The sequence below is a fragment of the Mastomys coucha genome, unplaced genomic scaffold (genome assembly GCF_008632895.1).
Source record: "Mastomys coucha isolate ucsf_1 unplaced genomic scaffold, UCSF_Mcou_1 pScaffold4, whole genome shotgun sequence".
Taxonomy (NCBI): domain Eukaryota; kingdom Metazoa; phylum Chordata; class Mammalia; order Rodentia; family Muridae; genus Mastomys; species Mastomys coucha.
This window is the reverse complement of record NW_022196910.1, coordinates 45,059,028-45,078,045: the sequence shown is the minus strand read 5'-3', so window position 1 is coordinate 45,078,045 and position 19,018 is coordinate 45,059,028. Positions and strand designations below refer to the sequence as shown.

Below are 19,018 nucleotides of genomic sequence, written 5' to 3'. Positions count from 1 at the left end.
AATTGAGTTTAACATTATCAGCTCTAGGAGAGCCAGAAAAATTGAAAACAAAACACCCATGTTTACTTGTTAAAAAGTGCCACATGCCATTAGCATGTGAAATACATATATTATTTCTAACATATGTGTGTGTGTGTGTGTGTACAGAAAAGAATCAGAGGACATCACATTTTGGATTAGATTATAAACCTCATTTGGTTTTTACTGTCCTTGGTTTTGTTTTTTGTTTTATTTTTGTGTTTTGGTGGGGAGGAAGAGGCTTGGGGATTGGTTTGGTTTTTGGGTTTTTTTGGGGGGGGTTGTTTGGGGAGAGAGACATTTTTCTAATTTCTCTTAGGCTGGGGAAAATAAGTTTGGAACATCTACCAGCTTTTCTAGAAACTGAAGAATCTATGGCCAATTTCAGAAGGTCGTCAGAGCTTGCCATTCTGTTTAATCTTATTGGAAATATGGAAGTCCAATCTCATCAGTTTAGTCCATATGTGAATGAAATTAGAGACATCTAAAAGTGCCATTATTAATTTTTCTCTGCAATGGCTGAGTGTTGCATAGTTTTACGTTTCAATCTAATATAAAATATTCTAGTTTTGAGAATTTCTACCAATAAATGTATCACTTTGCCTGTCACTTAACAATTTTAGTTATAGTTTCTTCATCCGTACACAAAGGATAATGATAAACTATCCATCTGCATTCTTACATGGATCCTATGGGAAAACGCATGCGAAATCGTATTATATACGCTGATTTTACTCTCCTCCAAGACTACATTCCCAGACCTCCAATGGATGCCTCAACCACAATTAGGACCAAAAGCCAATCACCACATAGTATTAGAGTTAATCCTACAGTTTTTGCCCTGGTGACTCTTCTGCATCAGTACCTTGACCCTCTGGAATCTTATGGTACAGAGTGACAAACATGAGGGTGGCATATACAGCTTGGATACCCTGCACAACCTGGGGCCCGCATCCTGAGTGAGACAGAGGAACAGAGTGAACAGTTTCACTTTTCCTTTCATGACATACATGCACACTTCTAAACTTAGAAACTGTCATTATCTGGCATTTTCCATTCAGTGTTTTTTAGACTATAACTACAGGAGACTGAAACCTAGGAAAACGAAACTGTGCACAAGGGAAGAGGGGCTGTCCCTTGCACTCATTGTTTAAAAATGCAAAGGTCAGGCCTGCAAGATGACTCAAAGGGTTAGGGCGCTTAACCCCCAAGGCTATGACCTGAGGCATCACACACACACACACACACACATACACACACACACACACACACACACACACACACACAAGACAAATGTAAATTTTTTTCTTTAATAATGCAAAGTTCTTCCTATATCCATCTAATTATGAGAAGTTTTGTGTGGGTTTCTACATGGGCATATTGGGGAGCGTCTTTTCAGTTCACGTGTACTTTTGTACACATTCATGTGGAGGTCGGAGGACTAAAAATTGTTGAAAATTACTCCCCTATGTGTTCTTCCAATCATCTTATTATTTATTTATTATTTTATATAATTTTTTTACATTTGAATATAATCTCCCTTCATATCCCTGGTTCTCCTGGAACTCGCTCTGTAGACCAGGCTAGCCTCATACTTACAGAGATCCATCTGCCTCTGCCTCCCAAGAGCTGGGGCAAAAGGAATATGCCACTCTGCCTTGCTAATCTTATAAATATATCCTTGACACTTAAGTCTTTATTGGAATTGTATTCTTGTAAATTGGGTAAAATAAAGCAACTTTATTCTTTCCCCAATGAATAACCAATTTCAATGCTCCCTCTTTTCTTCATTAATTTGAAACACTCAAAACATTGAAATTGCTTCAAGTTTCCATGCCATCTTGAAGAGGACTGATTCCTCTTCCATGAATTATCCCACCTTAGAATGTAATCGTTTTCATATTTACTCAGATAGAACACTTTGCAGCTTTCATTCATTTTTTTATTTATATGAGTCATGCTTACTTCTTGTTATATTCTCAAACATTTTTCTTCAGAGCACTCCTTCAGTTTACCAAAGTGATGAATTAGGATACTCCCAGGTGTTGAACCACCTCTTGGTTATAAGGATCCAATTCTATGATTTTTCTGCTTAATATTTTTCTGCGTATATCAAGCATATAAATATAGATTTCAAGTTTATGTTCCAATGCTCCTGTATATTTAATGTACTGTAACTCAGTACCTGGGCACTCAGCACTAACCTTCCTCAAATAGTAACACTTAAGGTTGTAGTAATGGCTCGGCAGTTAAAAGCATGTGTTGCTCTTTCCGTTTGATCTCCAGCACCCACCTGGTGGCTTACAATCCTTCATAACTCCAGTTCTAGAAGATTCAATGCCCTTTCCTGACTCCCTCAAGTGCTGGGCACATGTGGTGCCCATACGTGAAGGCAAAATACTCAGAAGTATAAACTAAATGAAACTTAACATTTGAACAATTTATTATATTTATCTAATTGAAGAATATATGGAAATACATTGATACAGCCACAGTCCTTTACACTCTTTTCTCTCGTTAGAGTTCTTTTTTAATGATAAAATATAGTAAAATAAAACAACAGGAACATATTGGAATTGGACAGAAAAAAAAACACAATCAGAAGAAAAAGAGCCCAAGAGAAGGCACAAGAAACAGAAACCCACGGTTTGTATGCTAAGGAAATCCCAGAAAAACACTAAACCAGAAGCAATGGTAACCATGCAAAGGACCTGGTACAGACCTGTGTATTCCTTTCCCAGCTGCTGCCATCTCTGTGAGTTTATGTGATATTACTCTTATAAAGATAGCTTTTTCAAAAAAAAAATTAAAAAGCATGTGAGACAGACTGATGAAGCAAAATGTATCTAACTAAAGTTCCAGAGGAAGACAATGGTGAGAAGTACAAATATTAAACCAAACAAAACCTAGTAGCCAAATGCCTTCAAATGAGAGGTACCAGTCACAATCTAAAACCTAGCTCTCAGCCTGTGGGTTGAGACCCCTTCGTGGGTCCAATGGCCCTTTCACAGGGGTTGCCTAAATCCATCAGACATTTACTTTATGATTCCTAACAGCAGCAAAATTAGAGTTATGAAGCAGCAATAAAAATAATGTTATGGGCCAGGAAGTGGTGGCACACACCTTTAATCCCAGCACTTGGGAGGCAGAGGCAGGTGGATTTCTGAGTTCGAGGCCAGCCTGGTCTACAGAGTGAGTTCCAGGACAGCCAAGGCTACACAGAGAAACCCTGTCTCGAAAAAAAAAAACAAAAAATAATAATAATAAAAATAATAATAATAATGTTATGGTTGGGGGTCACTACCACATGAGGGACTGTATTAAAGAGTCGTAGCATCAGGAAGGTTGAGAACCACTGGCCTAGTGGGTAAAAGTGCTTGCCACCCACTTATAACCTGTTTGAAAAACAAATTAACTTAAATAGTTTTTCTTTTTTTTTTTTTTTTTAATGACCAGATAAGGAGATGAATCCAGAAAATGGACCAAGAACAATGGTACCTACTGGGTAAGTTGCTTTAGCTATATTTACTTTTATAAATTAGCTTATACTTCAGGCAAGACACCCAAAGCATGCTGCAAATTAGGATCGCTTTACTCTCAGTGTTTCTATATGTGAGAAATGCTAATCCAAATCTCCCAGGAAACTGTAGGTTCCAGTTACAAACAGCACAGATTATGCAACAGTCTCATGTACAATCGGTGAGAAACAGAACTGACACTGTGCCTGAGGCCTGACTTCAGTCCCCCAAACTGTAAAGAAATAAAATCCTGTCCTAATAGCAGCACTGGCTATGGCTATGTAGCTATGACTTCTGCCACCAAAATTGTATCCCAACTGCAGACGCAGGACTTGAAGCGGGAACCTGAAATGTGAATTCATAATGAACTTCACCAATCTACAAAAAGGAAGGGAAAAAAAAAAAAAGCAAGAAGTAGTAAATCCAAATATGGTAATAACTTTCCCCACAGCCAAAATTACTCAGAAAGTCATTGGCTTGTGGGTCTGTGTTTCGCCTTTAAGAGAAATTATAGTTTTTATCAGGACTTTAGAAAGCTTTTCAACGAGATACTGTGTATGGAAAGAAAGAAAGCTGGATCAAAAAATAGTCATTCGACAATCCTTTCCAGAAACGCAGCCACCCGGACTGAGCCACAAACTGAAATCAGGATTCGGAGAACCAGTCATTTAAGGGGAAACTCCCGAGAAGCTTGGAAAATACAGGGAGGACATTAACAATGAAGCAATCAACCCCAGCCTGCTCTAGGGGAGCGACCCCCACTGGAGAATTCACATGGGAAGAAAGATTAACCTGTTCTTTTTCTCTTCTGTGGGTGGTGGTGTTTGGGTTTTTGTTATGGTTGTTTGTGTGTTTTCCTTTTGTTTAACTTTTCTCTGCTCGTCTTGTCTAGTGGTCTTCTTGCATTGTCTCTTGCCTTAGGCCACCTTCCCACATTTTTACTGCCTACTCTCTGGGTATCTCAGCTGCACCTTCTTCTAGTATATCTCCAATTTGAGTTGTTTTGTTTTACATTGTCTCATGTTTGTCAATTGCTTGATTTTTGAGACAGAATGTTTTGTAGTCCAAGCTAGCCTAGAATTCCCTTGATGGCCTTGACCTGGTCCTTCATCCTTCATCCCTCAGGGGATTGCAGTCTCACAATACCACAGCAGCAACACCACAGCAGGCTGCTCACAGTTCCTGTCTCTCTCCCATCATCCTCTCTCCCTAATCCAGTCCCTGGCTGGGGGATCAGCCTGTTGGTTTGGGGGGTTGTTATTGATGTTTCTCCTTTCATCCATCTTTCAATGATCTCATGCCATGCCCAGACAGATGTTTATAAGCTTATGAAACAAACGTGATATTTTACTCATTAGCACTGCCCAGTATCACGGTGCCCATCGCCCATCCTAGTCTGCCGAAATGGCATTCACTTTCCATCACAACGTACCCAACCACGTCAACCAAAGGTGGGGTGACTTACTTCAGCTGATGACTTCAGAGATTTTAGTTCATGGTCTTGACATCATTTCTGGGACTGCAGTAAGGGGGAGGGGGTGACACAATGAGAAATGCAGTAGAGCAGAATCGCTCACCTTGTGGTGTTTGGGAAGCATGCAGGAATAGAGACAACGATCTAAAGTACACTTCAAGGGCATGACCCTGATGACCTGACCTCTCCCAACGTGCCACCATCTCTGCCTAGCATACTACCAGAAGGAGACTGACCAAGCCTTAAACATTTAAGTTTTTTTTTTAAAATGTTAGTTCCATTTCCCACTGTGATCATCTTATAATTTTCAAAATACTTTTAATGAACACTACTAATAGACTCAAAGTTCACTAACAGTGACTTTTTCTGTTCTATTTTTTTTAACATGATAAAATACAATATAATAAGATAAAACAAAACCCATCACACGCAGGCTGGTCAAAGCAACGCAACCATAGGAAAAGGCCCCAAGAGTGATGAGTGGCAAGATGATTCCTGGTGATCCCCCTGTGTTGAGCTTGTCTGTGTCCTGGGGTCCCCTTCCCTTCATTAGGAAGAGATAATTGTGTTATTTTCAAAGTCAGATGACAAGACACATATCAACTTCCGTTTTGTATCCTAGGTTACATGCTCATGTAACTGTTAGGAGGGGTACACATGGTAAAGAACCAAGCCTTCCCACCACAACCTCATTGGTTGTGAGATATATGCCAATAGGCCGGGGTACAAATATTGGAGGCTGGTCCCCCCACCCCTACCCATAAAGCTTGCAGATCATTTTAGCCCTGGTCAATATATTGATTGTGGCCTGTAGCAGACTCCCAACAGAATCAGCCAGCCAAGTTGCTACTCAGTCCTCACAGAAATGGTGAGGAATAAAAAATGTTCATTATCACTTTTAATCCATTAAATTTTCTAATAACTTGTTATGTGGAGACAGACAACTAATATTCTTGCCTTTTTGTATTAAAAATTATACATATGTATGTACATTTAGAATGAAAGGCTTTCTGGTTGCTATCTGATATATATACATATATATGGTTGATTATATTATATACATATATATATATACATACATACATATATATATATATATATATATCTCACCAATAGGAAAGTGTGATAGACTTTTCTTAAGGCTGGAATTCTCTGACCTAAAGTTTTTGTTTTAGTTTCCTGCAAGACTTCCTTTATTTATTTATAATTTCCTACCTGTGTGTTACCTTTTGCTTTTTCTTTCGAAAAGTTATTACCATTTGAAATGATGAAGAGATCCAGTTCAGGATTAAAAATAAAAACAAACAAAAAGCCGGTATGTACTCTGTCTGCCAGCCATTGCCATATGAGGCTAGGGGAAACAGTTTACCATTTCTCACTATGGCTTCCCGAGCTGTGTGATACAGCCTGGCATGGAAGCAGAGTTCAGTAAATATTTGTTGAATCAGTTAATGAATTTCATTCCACATCTGATCCATAGGGATTACCAGAATCCTCACAGGCTACCAGGAATCCAGCCGTGTGTTGTTTTCTGAGGGAAACACAAGCTGAAGGCGTCTAGGCTGGTATTTCAGTCTAACTCCCTTTTATTATCAGCCTAATCTTGGATCATGTAAATGATGATCGCACTATATCCATCAGGATGCTTTGCAAGAAAAGGGTTCAGTCGTAGCTTATCCTCACTCAGAGTCAATCTAAAGATTCAATTAAATGGTACCCCACCAGAGCTCAATTCTAATGTGGATGGAGGGATGTTTTGATGTTCAGTGTTTGTCTTAGGTTAATAGCATTGTTAGATTGTATTAATGGGTTTTTAACAGGATGACTTTACTTCCCAAATTGAGAAAAAAAGTCAATTCAGTAGTTATATCTACTGATGTGATTTAGCAAAATTTCAGTTATCTGAGCATATTATTATGAGCAGGGAATGTATGGATAAATGCATATAAAACAAGAACAAATAGGAATATTTTTGTACCAGATTTTGGATAATTAAAGAAGGTACTTTGGGATGACTACAGATCCAGTGTTTTGGAGCTGTGAGATTTATTTTCTATTTTATTGGCTTTTTTTTTTTTTGGATGATGCTATTTGTCTACTTTATTATAAGAGCCTGGATTTAACTAATTAATTAATTACTTTTAATATATAGATCAGGTTAGTCTATGTAGCCTGTGATGACCATCAGCTCCTGATTCTCTTGCCTCTGCCTCCCATGGATTATGTGTGAACCACTATGTCTATTGGAAGCCTTGCTTTATACAGTCAGATTTTTATAAATATTAAATTATTAACTTTAGGCTGTATATATTATATGAGAAAAAATCCAGGAACACTGGCAAATTTAAAAGAAAAGTTCCAGAAATTAAAAAAAAAGATTTCCCTTTTGGATTTGGTGTGAGATATATATATATATATACACACACACACATATATATATGTATATACATATATATATATATATATATATATATCCCCATCATCCATTAGTTTACACTATGGTCCACTAGATTTGGTCCTAGCATAGATACGAATACCTGAAAAGTCTAGTATGGGGACTCACCTTCACTCTCGCCCTAGCTTCCCTGATTTTCAAGAATCCTCTGGGAAACATTACGAGTCATTACACCTCACTCTCAAAGATTTCCAATTCGTTTAGAAAATTTGGTGTCCTTGGGTGTTTACAAGACACCTATTTAGAATCTTAAAGTTCCTTCGTCTTCCTCGTTATCCCGCTGAAGACTTTTACCATCCACCTTCTGACATTCACACATTGGAGTCTGACCAAGTTCAAAGACTGTAAAAACAGCTCTGACGTCTGGTGTTTGTGGAGTCTTTTCCATGTCCCTCACAGTCAGGCAACATGTGACTCTATACCAGGAAGCTTCCCGCCCACACACACAGCAGTGACTCAGTCCAGAAAGTGGATGCTTTAACCAAGAACCTCTCCAGTCCCATCCGTTTCAGAAAAGCCCTGGAATTCAGATCTAGGACCCCACCCTCTCTGATCTGTCCCTCACAGCTGATCTCTACCCTGGGGCTGTCTCCACTCTGGTCTACCCATCTCACCTCGGATCCACTCAGCTGATCCACAGGCCTGCCCCTAGGCTCTCTAACAACAGCAAAACAACTGACTTGCACCAAATATTTTGGGAGTTGGGTCACCGGAGGGTGGAGGAGGACAGTGGGACTGAAGGGCTGCGGGCCGGCCGTCCTCCCATTGGCTCAGCCCCCTTCTCCTCCCCAGCCCCACACTTGGAAGTTCCTGCCAAATCGCTGCCTTTGTCTCAGAAACATTCCACCCACACCCCAAACCCTCAGGAGCTCTCTTCTGCTCTCCAAACTCTCGGGGTATTTTTCAAAGTAAATACATTTCCCATTCGAGAAGGATTCTGGTGCCAACTTTAATAAAATAACATTCCTCGGCGTTATCGCATATGATGCACCAATTTAATCACGATTTTTTTTTTTTTTAAATGTTAGAGCAGCTTCCAACGTTCGAATAGACAGCTGGAGGTTTCCATGTATTTTAGAGCTCGGGAAGCCTAACTTTTACCAAAAATAAAATCATTTAAAAACAAAGGGGGAACCACAGGCAGAAGTGCCTGGCGTGGGGGCGGGGGCGGACGGCTAACAGCTGGTTTTCCGTGCTGGTTCCTAAGGGGAGCTTTAGAGAGGAGCTCCTTGTCATCAGAGCTTCCAAAGTCAAGTTACATAAAACAGAACACTCCCTTTTACTTTCTAGACACCCACTGTGGTCGCTGCAAAGTGCGACCCAGCACGAGGTGAGCGTTGGATATATGCCCTTCGTTTGTGCGGGATTACCATGTCCTCTGGTCCTCTCTTAATTGAGGGATTGGCACACACGAGGTGACATCACAAATTCCTTAAATGTTCCTTAGAAACAGCCACTGCTCTGTCACTTAGGCTGGGCTGTGAGAAGTCCTTTTCTGAAGGAAATACATCTAGCTGGAAGCCACAAAACTGTTTCTAAATATAGGTTAGTTTACTGAAGGAGCAGGAGCCAGTGCCTCTGAGATATTTTATTTCTGTGATAGAATGAATTTCACAACTGAATGTGAGTAAAGGAAAGTTCTCTCTCTCTCTCTCTCTCTCTCTCTCTCTCTCTCTCTCTCTCTCTCTCTCTCTCCTTCTTTCCCTCCCTCCCTTCCCTTCTTCCCTCCTCCTCTCTCTCTCTCATATTCTGGAAATATTTTGTGGAGATATTACGTCTCCACCGCTACATGTTCCTTGGCTTGGTTGATAATGGGTGTGTAAACTGTTTCTTGAAAGGGGTATAATTTACATATAATTTGGGGAGTGTGGTTATTATTCAGATATTTATACGTAATTATTACAGCTTCCCTTAGAGTGAGTTCATGTGTCCTACGTGTCCATGGTCAAGCCTAACTCCGCTATTAATTTCTCTGATTCACTGTGTTTTATCATCACAGTGGTTATTAATAACACAGTCAGCTCAGCTGTCTCCACAAAAGGAAATACTGTTCCAAAGGGATGATCTGTCAAACCTAAGTTAGCTTCTACAGTCTTCTACAGTCTGTATCAGCTTGTACCCATTGAAAGACAATGCACCATGGTGGTGGTGGTGTTTATTTGGTTGGTTTGGTTTGATTTTGATTGTTTTGTTTTGTTTTGAGACAGGGTTTCTCTATGTAGCCTAGGCTGTCCTGGAACTTGCTTTGTAGCCTAGGCTAGCCTCAAATTCAAGAGACCAGCCTGCCTCAGCCACTCAAGCAGGGATCAAAGGCATAAGCCACCACTGCCCAGGTGAACTCTATGTCTTTTTTTTTTTTTTTTGGTTTTTTGAGACAGGGTTTCTCTGTGTAGCCCTGGCTGTCCTGGAACTCACTCTGTAGACCAGGCTGGCCTCGAACTCAGAAATCCGCCTGCCTCTGCCTCCCAAGTGCTGGGATTAAAGGTGCGCCACCACCACCCGGCTTGAACTCTATGTCTTAAACCTGCTCTACCACTGAAGTGCAACCCTAGTCTTTACTATTTTTAAAGCAATTCTACTTAACAAAGGCCCAGTTCATTCATAAGGCCTTTCTAAAATAATGATAGAAATGAGTTGCCTCACTAATTTTTTTCTGTGTCTCTGTTTGATCACGGCATTGAAAAAGTAAGTCACCAGAATGTGATACAGAAGGACCCAGCATGATGGATTTCTCAGTGGGCCCTGTTGAGGACTCCAATCTTCCGACTTCCACAACCGTGACTCTTCTCATGCATCCAGGTCCCCTGCCAGCTTCATAAACTCAAGCTCCCTGGAGAAATCTTAGAACCATGTGATCCAATCTAGCTAGTGCCATGATCAAAAAAAAAAAAAAAAAAGTGACATTTGGGTGTGTAGAATATGCTTTCGAAAAAATACACCGTGAGTTTATTTTTAGAGTAGTGGAGCATTCAAACCACCTACCCGACACTTGACAGTGCCTTCAGAGGGAGTGTGCCGAGTTCCCAGCTTTTCAAGAAGAGGTGATTTTCCAAGAAATTGGCCAGCCACTTGCAGTACACTGAGAACTGTTTGAATCTGGATCCTGTTCCTCAAAACAAATTATTAAATACCTACTGTATGCAAGAAATCACGAGACCTGCAAGATGAATTTAATAGGCCTCTCCCTTGGGAAACATATGTCCTCGTAGAGGATGAAGAGGGTAACGGTAATAAAAATAACTAATAATTACTATTTGCTTCACATACATCATCTTACATGATCTCCAGGACACCCACAGCAAGTAAGCAAATTACTAGTTCTCATTTGCAGATGAGCAAAGTGGGGCAGAAAAATTAAATAACCTTGCCAGGCCAGAAGACGCACGAAGTCCTGAAACCAAGGTTCAAGTTGTAAGAGTCTGATACAGCATGCCCACCTCTCAGCGCTGCGCTATAGAGACATGCCCATACCAATGACGCAAAGACAGAAATGTGGGTAGGGCCTGACCCGTCATAGAAAACAGAGTCATGGGGAGACTTGAGAGAGACACCTTTGAGAGCTGAGGCTACTGTGGTAGTACAAATGGAAATTTTAGATGGTCTCCTTTGTCTTCATCCCTCCTTTCAAGCTACCTCTTTTATACGGTGTTCTTGCTTTTCTTCAGGTTCCCAGTGCCCTTTCCATTGCCCTTCTTAGCTCTCGGGGTCTAAGTGTTTTTCTGAAAAAAAAAAAAAATAATAAACAATGAGTAATCAGAAAAGACCTGTGAAACACTCCCAAGCCAACATCAACCACACCCCTCAGCGGCCTCCATGCCTCTGCCCACGCTGCTGTGGTACTGGATGTCCCTCCCCTGCATGCTGTCCCCCAGGTTAGCCCTCCATTGTACATTGGGTTTTAGGCATTGTCACTGCATCTCACTCTATATCCCAGACTGGTCTGGAACTCAGCATATAACATTAGTCCAGCCTGACCTCCAACTCCTGGCAATCCTCCTGCCTCAGAGTCCCAAATAGCTGGGGTTACGAGTATATACCACCACACCCATCTGATTGTTTCCTTGTTACAAATTCCACACCTAACCACTGGAGTATCATGAAGTTTGTCTTTCTTGACCTATTTTCCTTTCATGATCTTATCTGAGCATGTGGTTGACAATATCACCTGTAATGCTAACAATTCTAAAATGTGTATCTTAGATGCTTTCTAAGTTCCCAAATTATACATCCAATTGTTTACCTACTAAGTGGGCCAGCCCTACTACACAGCGGTCGAAAAGACATCTGAAACAGGACAGGTTGAAGGTGTGTCACTCACTTCAAGCTACTTATTCTGGCTGCCTTCCCCTTCTCTACCAACAGTAATGTCATTCCTCTGGCTGCTCTCAGGTCAAAACAATTGAAGTAATTTTTGCTCTTGTCTCCATTCTGTAAGTAGCAAATTCTGTGAGGTATGTTAAGAATCTAACCATTTCCCCCCTTTTGCCTGATGGGTTCCTGCCACACTGGCCACCTCTCCAGTTATTAAACACAAACTCCCTTTCCTGCCCTCCATCTTCCCTTGGCTTTCAAAAACTCTCCCCACATCACATCGATTCTCAGATTTCATGTTTGGAGGAAAGACATCCACTCAAATCTCATCCCCACCCCCACCCCCACCCCCAAGCCATACTCTTGTTATGCCATTTGCCTTGCTTTGCTTAGAACTTACCACAGGCGGAGACAGACCTGCGACTCATCCTCTGTGTAGACCCCAACAAATACTTTTCGAATTAATGATAAGGAACTCCTTGAAAGTTGGAGATTAAGGAGAGAGCCAACCCAGAGTTCCATGAATACACTGTAGCAAGGGTTGTTGACTCCATTCTAGAGCAAGGGAAGCCAGAATCAGAGACTAGTTGACAGGCGTCTGCAAGTTGAACCAGCTAAATCAAGATTTTTGCAGAGATGGTGGAGGAAGAATCTGGAATCCTGTTCTCTGATCTGCTTGGATCTCCTCGTGCCTGTATTGTACTGCTTGCTCACCAGCGTCTAGGAGAGACTTCCCGTTTGCTTGAGACTGGGATTCTCTCCTCTACAGCTAAATAAACATTCTCCTTGTCATTCAAGCAAGGCCTATTAGACCAAATCTCCTGGCTGTGCTTGTCTTTGACCTTGTCCTCCTGTATTTGAACTTGATATGTCCATGGCTTCTACCTCACCTCTTAACATCACCCACACCATCCTGGGCACTAGTTGTGTTCTGTACCCTCTGAGTTTTTGTTTGGTTGGGTTTTGGTTTCCCCATAGTGCTGGAGATTGAAGCCTCTGGGACTGACAGATGCTAGGCAAGCAAGCTACCAGCCACACCACACTCCATGTATGTTATTCTTTTTAGCCTCTTAAAAACTCAACTTATTTTAAAATTTCATATATGTATATTGTATTTAAACTACTTCTCCCTCCCTCTTCTCTCTTCAAGCCCTCTCCCATGCCGTCCCCCAACCCCAATCCCTCTCAACTTCCCAATGAAGTTTTTTTCACTGTTAATGTTACAATATATGTGTCTAATATAGGAACAGATTGACATATATATCTGTTTAGAGGTACCCACACACACATACACACACAACCTGCTGGGTCCATTTTTTCGTCACTCGTGTGTCTAAGCTGACCATTTGCTACCAACTAAGGGGTTCATACCGAGGAAGACTCACTCTCCCTCTCTCAACGGTTGCTAATTGCCTGGAGCTCTTCCTGTAGGGCAGAGCCTGTGAGAGGGGAGGAATCTTATTGACTGTTTACAGAAACTGTTCAGAGTCTTCTCCTAAAACTACAGTGCCCCTCTCTCTGCTGCATCCCATCTCACCTCTTCACAACATGGATCATGACATGATCAAATACTGCAAGATTTTGATCCCTCTCTAATTATAAGCTAATAAAGAGCACAGACACCCTTGTTCAAGGTTATGACCCCAGAGCTTGCACCAGCAGATGGAATATTTGATTAATGATGAAGAATCAGAAGCTAAAGTTCCTAACACAGCCAATTACATCTGTTACAAAAGCCAAAGAGCTTTGCATTCAAACCTACCACATCCATGCTGTCCATTATAGTTTCTATGTTATAAATTTTCATTTTAGAAGTCAGAAAAGTACATTCTTCTGTAATTGTGACGGTAAAACATGGCATGACTTTTGCTCGAAGGTATGCTCTCATTCACCCATTTTAATGCAATTAACAAATATTCATTGAGCATCTATACCATGCCAAGTTATGTGGAATGGGGAGGCAGGTAAGGCAGAGAGTCTATCCTCCAAGTACAAGCAAAATCAAACACACACACAAGTATTTTTAAGTCAATGCTTCACTGTGAAAATTCAGGAAAGGGAAATATGTATTGTGGCTCATATGGATACAGAAAACTCCAAAAGACCTAAGTGGGGCATTTTGAAGATAAACAAAACTACAATAGATGACTCTTAGTGACCTGTATAGAGCAGCTTGAGAAGCACCAAACCCTGCCTCTGAATCTAAGGCTCTCTGACTCAAAACATTTTACATAGGAGCATCCCCATACAATGAATCAACTATCCTAGCATTTTCAACTTGAAGACAATGCCTGGCCTCCCCTTGGCCCTCCCCTTGGCCCTCCCCTCCACTACCCCTACACACACACACACACACACACACACACACACACACACGCACACACAATGTGCACATACATGTGCACACACACATGCATACATTGGGGTGGGGTGGGGTGGGGTAGAGATTGTGTTGAACTGTAAAACCAAAAGCATGTCCAAGAATGAAAGGAAAATTGAGCCAGGTGTGGTGTGATCCCCCCTTGTGATCCCGTCATTTTAAAGTCAGGGAGGTGTTTTTGCTTAGAGAGGGAGTCTAGATAGCTAGATAGCTCAGGTTAGCCCTGAAATCACTCTCTAGCCCAGGCTAGGCTTGAATCAACAATCCTCATGACTCAGTTTCCTAAGTGCCAAGATTATAGACATTTCCATCGAGCCCAGATCCTCTTATTTATTATAACTCAAAGATTTTAACTGTTTCATGTTATAGAATTATCAAGATGATGGTTTGGGGGAGAAATAGGAGGTTATTTTGATTTTGCAATGGTTCCCTTGTTTTATGGGCAATGTTCTCAGTGTTGTCAGGGAGGGCATCTTCCACTTATCAACACTAACTGCCACAACATACGAAGGCCTTTATAAAATTTAATACTGAAATAAACGGAAGGTTTTTGAAGTTGATGTAAATCCTCATTAGACCAACATTGGTAATGGAGAAGAATCTCAGCGTCCTTTCCATTGATTTAACTCTCCAATTTGTTACTCAACTCGTTTATAATCTTCAGATTGATTCAGATGGAAGCACACAGATAATTAGTTCATGCAAACAACATACTGGCTCGTGACTTACAGCGAAACAAGACAAAAAGAGAAATGAGGGGCGGCGGCAGAAACCGTACAACTAAACAAAGCTCCAGGCAGGCTCCAGGCATCTCGACCTCAACAATTTCCCATCTCAGCACAAACACTTTTTCTCAGATTCTCACTTCGCTATCCTGACTTCCTGTCCTCTTTTCTACCCAACTCGGTCCCCTGAAGAGCACCTAATGCTCTATCCAGCCACCAGGCATGTGCATGGCACCTGGTTTGTTCGAGGTCTGGACCATCCGCAGCAAGCTACCTGAAGGGAGAAGCAGGTGCTCCGGGATAATCTCGAGTTGCCTCTTGAAGCGCCACTTCCATGTGGGGTCAGGAGCGGATCCAGCTAAGTCAGCATTTTGCCTGGGACTCTCACTTCCTGTGTGGCCTTGGTTATACATAATAATACATAATAGTTACTGAAACTAACTCTGCATGGGGACCAATGCAAATAAATAGCAGATAACACTCACTCCATAGGACTTTCATTTGGATGAAACCAACTTCTCTTTCAAGGGCCAGTGCCAATCAGAGTTGCATGCAAGAACCAACAGATTTCTAGATTGTTCCAGAAGTTTCTTTCCCGGGTCTTAACTCTTAAGGATTTCTCCATTTGCTGTGATGGAGAACAATACCGATGACTCTTTTTTTCTCCAGGTTATCACATACACACACACACACACACACACATACACACACACACATACACGTGAGGTGTGTGTCTATGTGTGAATGTCTGTGTAGGGTATGTGTCTATGTGTGAATGTGTGTGAGTGTGTGTGAGGTGTGTATGGTGTGAAAGGTGTGTCTATGTGTAAGTGTATATAAGGTGTGAATGTGTGTGAGGTGTATGTGTTGTGTGAATGTGAATGTATGTGTGTGTTCCTGTATGTACACACCTGTATGTGGGCTGACCTGTACCTGTGTGTAAAGGCTGGAGGTCGCTGTATCAGTTCTCAAGAGCCACCCATCTTATTTTTTGATACACAGCCAATCTGCTTGGCAAAAGCTGAGTGCCCAATATAAATGCTCAATGCAGGAGCCATGTATCTGTGACCCCAGCTCTCCTACAAAGAGATGGGAGATGGAGGCAAGAGATTCCATGTCAGCCCCAGGGCCAGCTAGCCTGGCCTAAGCGGTGGTGAGTGGGTTTTGGCAAAGTCACTTTACAGAGTTAGGTCGTGACACCGTAACAGGCCCCTGGACCTGAGCACAGCAGACATCATGATGGAAGCCACCTTCAGGCTATCCCCTCTGATAGTCCAACCTGCAGGCAGTACACCTACCAATGCAAGAACAAAGACCTAGTCCATCAACATCCATAGTTCTGGGAAAGTCTCTTCATGTAGTAACATTGCATTTTGGTTTCTGTGGTTCTGATTCTAACTGTTCTTGCTAGCTGAGGTGTATCAAACCAGGATGTGGCTTTTGTGTCTAAAAGCTCACCCTGAGAAAGGCTCAGAGGTACCCTGGATCCTAAACAGTGTAGTCTCTGGCTGGCTAATAAATGAGTTCCATTGGCTGGAACTCATGTCTGAGTGGAACTCATTTTCTGATGGATACCCCACATCACTGACAGGCCTCCTGCCCTGAGAATCCTTGCTTTTCTCCGCTGTCACAGTTCATTCAACCACAATTTGTCCTGTGCCAGCTTTGCATCAGGCCATGGTCTCCATCTGTGCATACATCAGAAGTCAAATAAAACAATACCTTTGGCTGGAGGAAGGTTGGGGTCGATCAATGATAGAGAATTTTCCCAAGTGCTGGGTTCAATTCCCACCCCAGAAAAAATAATAATATGTGCGTATGCCCTCAGACACTGATGTCTTAATTACAATAGATCAAGAATAAGCTTCTTATAGAACACAGAGGTTATATTGCTAGAGAGTTATAATAACTGTGAAAAAACTAACAAAAGAGATAAAAAAGGAAGAGGCTCGACTGAAGAGAAAAGGAAGGTTTTCTTAAATAGTGTAGTCAGTCAGAGAAGACAACACACCTGAAAGGTGAGAGAATAAGTCAGGTGCCTCTCCACAGAGAGAAGATCAATCTGATCAGAGGGACTGTGGAGGGCAAAGCCCTAAGGGACTGATGTTTAAGGAACAGTATGGCCATGAAACATTAGCTCTTGGGTTAGTTGAATTGGCTTTTTAAAACTTTATTATTATCATTGTATAAGTGTACATGGATGTGTATGTATGATGGATATGTGCATACATGGGCACATGAGCTTTTAAACTTTATTTTTATTATATATTGTGTGAGTATGGACAGGATATGTGCAAATATGTATGTACATACAGTGCATGTGAGCTTTTAAACTTCATCATTATTATCACCGCATGAGTGTGCATGGATATTTGTGTGTAATGTGTGTGTACATATAGGTACACTTGAGCCACTGAGAACCCATGGAGGTCAGAGGGGCACTTAACCTGTGAGCTCTCTCTCCAGCCTTCTTTTGTTTTTTGAGACCTGTAACTCGGGCTGTGCTCCAGCTTCCTGTGTGGCAGAAGATGGAGTTGACTTTTAGACCCTCCTGCCTTGAGCTCTCTCAACAGCTGGGATTACTAGTGCCTCAGGGCAAGCCAGGCAACATTTAAATGTATCTACTAACTTCCCTTTTTATAAGTTTTAACTTCTCGACTGACAGGGATCAAACACAGGGCTTTGTATATATGGGGCAGCATTTTCCCACTAAGCTTCAACTCCAGCTCCATTAAGCTTTACTTTTACTGCTTCCTGATTGTTACTTGGAAGAGACTTTGGGTAAAGTACAACTTTTCAACCAAAGCGCTCTTCTGCTCTTCCGTCAGTCGTCCTCAGTGAATCCTGCTGAAGGAGCAGGAGCAGATACACAGAGATACATAATATTATTCAACCATGGAAACCTTTCCTTAGAAAGCCTCTCAGGGGATTAGCACTGCACAGAACACTCTGGAAAAATGCTGCACCACACCCTCGTTCACTGGAGAGAGGAAACCCGGCTAGGAGCTAGACCTCCAGGGCTCTGCTCGAAGCCATTGGAAGGCACTGTCAGAAGCACAAAACCCCCACCAGACAGTGAAGGACAAGCTGTTTACCCATGGAGAAGAACGTTCCACCAACCTTGTTTTCCGCCAGTGGTCTCAGAGCATCCTTGACTCTGTTTCCCAGCTTTGGTTCAGGTATTCTCTGTGATTTTTCCCTGTTTTGCTGCCTCCCAAGTTCTGCTGACCCTCTGATGGGAGCTAGATGGAGTGGGAAGGCATCAAAGTCTACTCAGAAGATATGCTGACTCTCTGTTGGGATCAGGAGACATTCACATCTTTTGCCTGAATAGCTTAAGAGTTGGTGGTCTCTCCTTCTTCCTTGGATGGGAACTGAGCTCAGGTTTTGCCACATCCACTCTGAACTCCAGCTGGTCTGGACAGAGCCGGAGGAAAGTACCTGTGGACAGGGGAGGGCTCTGGAAGACGCTCCCTGAAGAACACTTTGCAGAGCTCTCTACAAGCTGAGAAGCCAGGAAATGAATGGGAAGCAGCTGGAGTGGACTGGGTTGAGCAGGCCGGGCTGAGGCCCCAGAGTCAAGGTAGAGGCTGATCAAGAGAAGTCAGCAAGTGTCACCTGAGCCTGTTGACAAGTCACAAGTCACAATGCAGGCTTGGCCAGAGTGGCCAGAGAGAAGTACAAAAAGAAGTGTCTTGTGGCTTTAAAAAAAAAAAATCAATCGTATGAGTAAAAGTTAATTCCAGGTTTGTGTGGCTTTAAAAGGCATCGAATTTATGTGATCACGCTGAGAGACCTATAGTGATCTATAGTGATCTGAGTGACCTACAAATGGATCAGTGGATTTGCCTAACTTGGTCAGAGCGGGTTCAATCTGCACTACATACAAGGGAGAAAAGAACTATTTTAATGTCCAATGCTGAGTGTCTGCTGGTTAACCAGGCATCTTACAAAGGTTATGGTCAGCTGGCCTTGTCATTTGTCTCACAAAAGGCAATCCTGAGATTCAGAAGTGATCTGAGCAGCACCGCCAGCCCAGCCAAAGAGCAATCTAGAACACAGGCCCAGAGCTCTCGGATTTGAAAGTCAGTCAAGCTCTTCCCCACCCCACCCCACCCCACCCCACCCCCACTGCTA

The 19,018-nt window shown here is 42.0% G+C and overlaps 2 long non-coding RNA genes across 2 annotated transcripts; one reads left to right on the top strand and one right to left on the bottom strand.

Annotated features, from left to right (window-relative positions):
* Positions 1-8,958: 8,958 nt before the first annotated feature.
* LOC116076098 lies at positions 8,959-12,589 on the top strand. Its single transcript, XR_004112812.1, has 2 exons — positions 8,959-9,088; positions 10,152-12,589. It is a non-coding gene; the product is annotated as an uncharacterized LOC116076098 (long non-coding RNA).
* On the bottom strand, positions 11,004-15,230 carry LOC116076097. Its single transcript, XR_004112811.1, has 3 exons — positions 15,156-15,230; positions 12,177-12,331; positions 11,004-11,184 (listed from the first exon to the last, which is right to left on the bottom strand). It is a non-coding gene; the product is annotated as an uncharacterized LOC116076097 (long non-coding RNA).
* Positions 15,231-19,018: the final 3,788 nt, after the last annotated feature.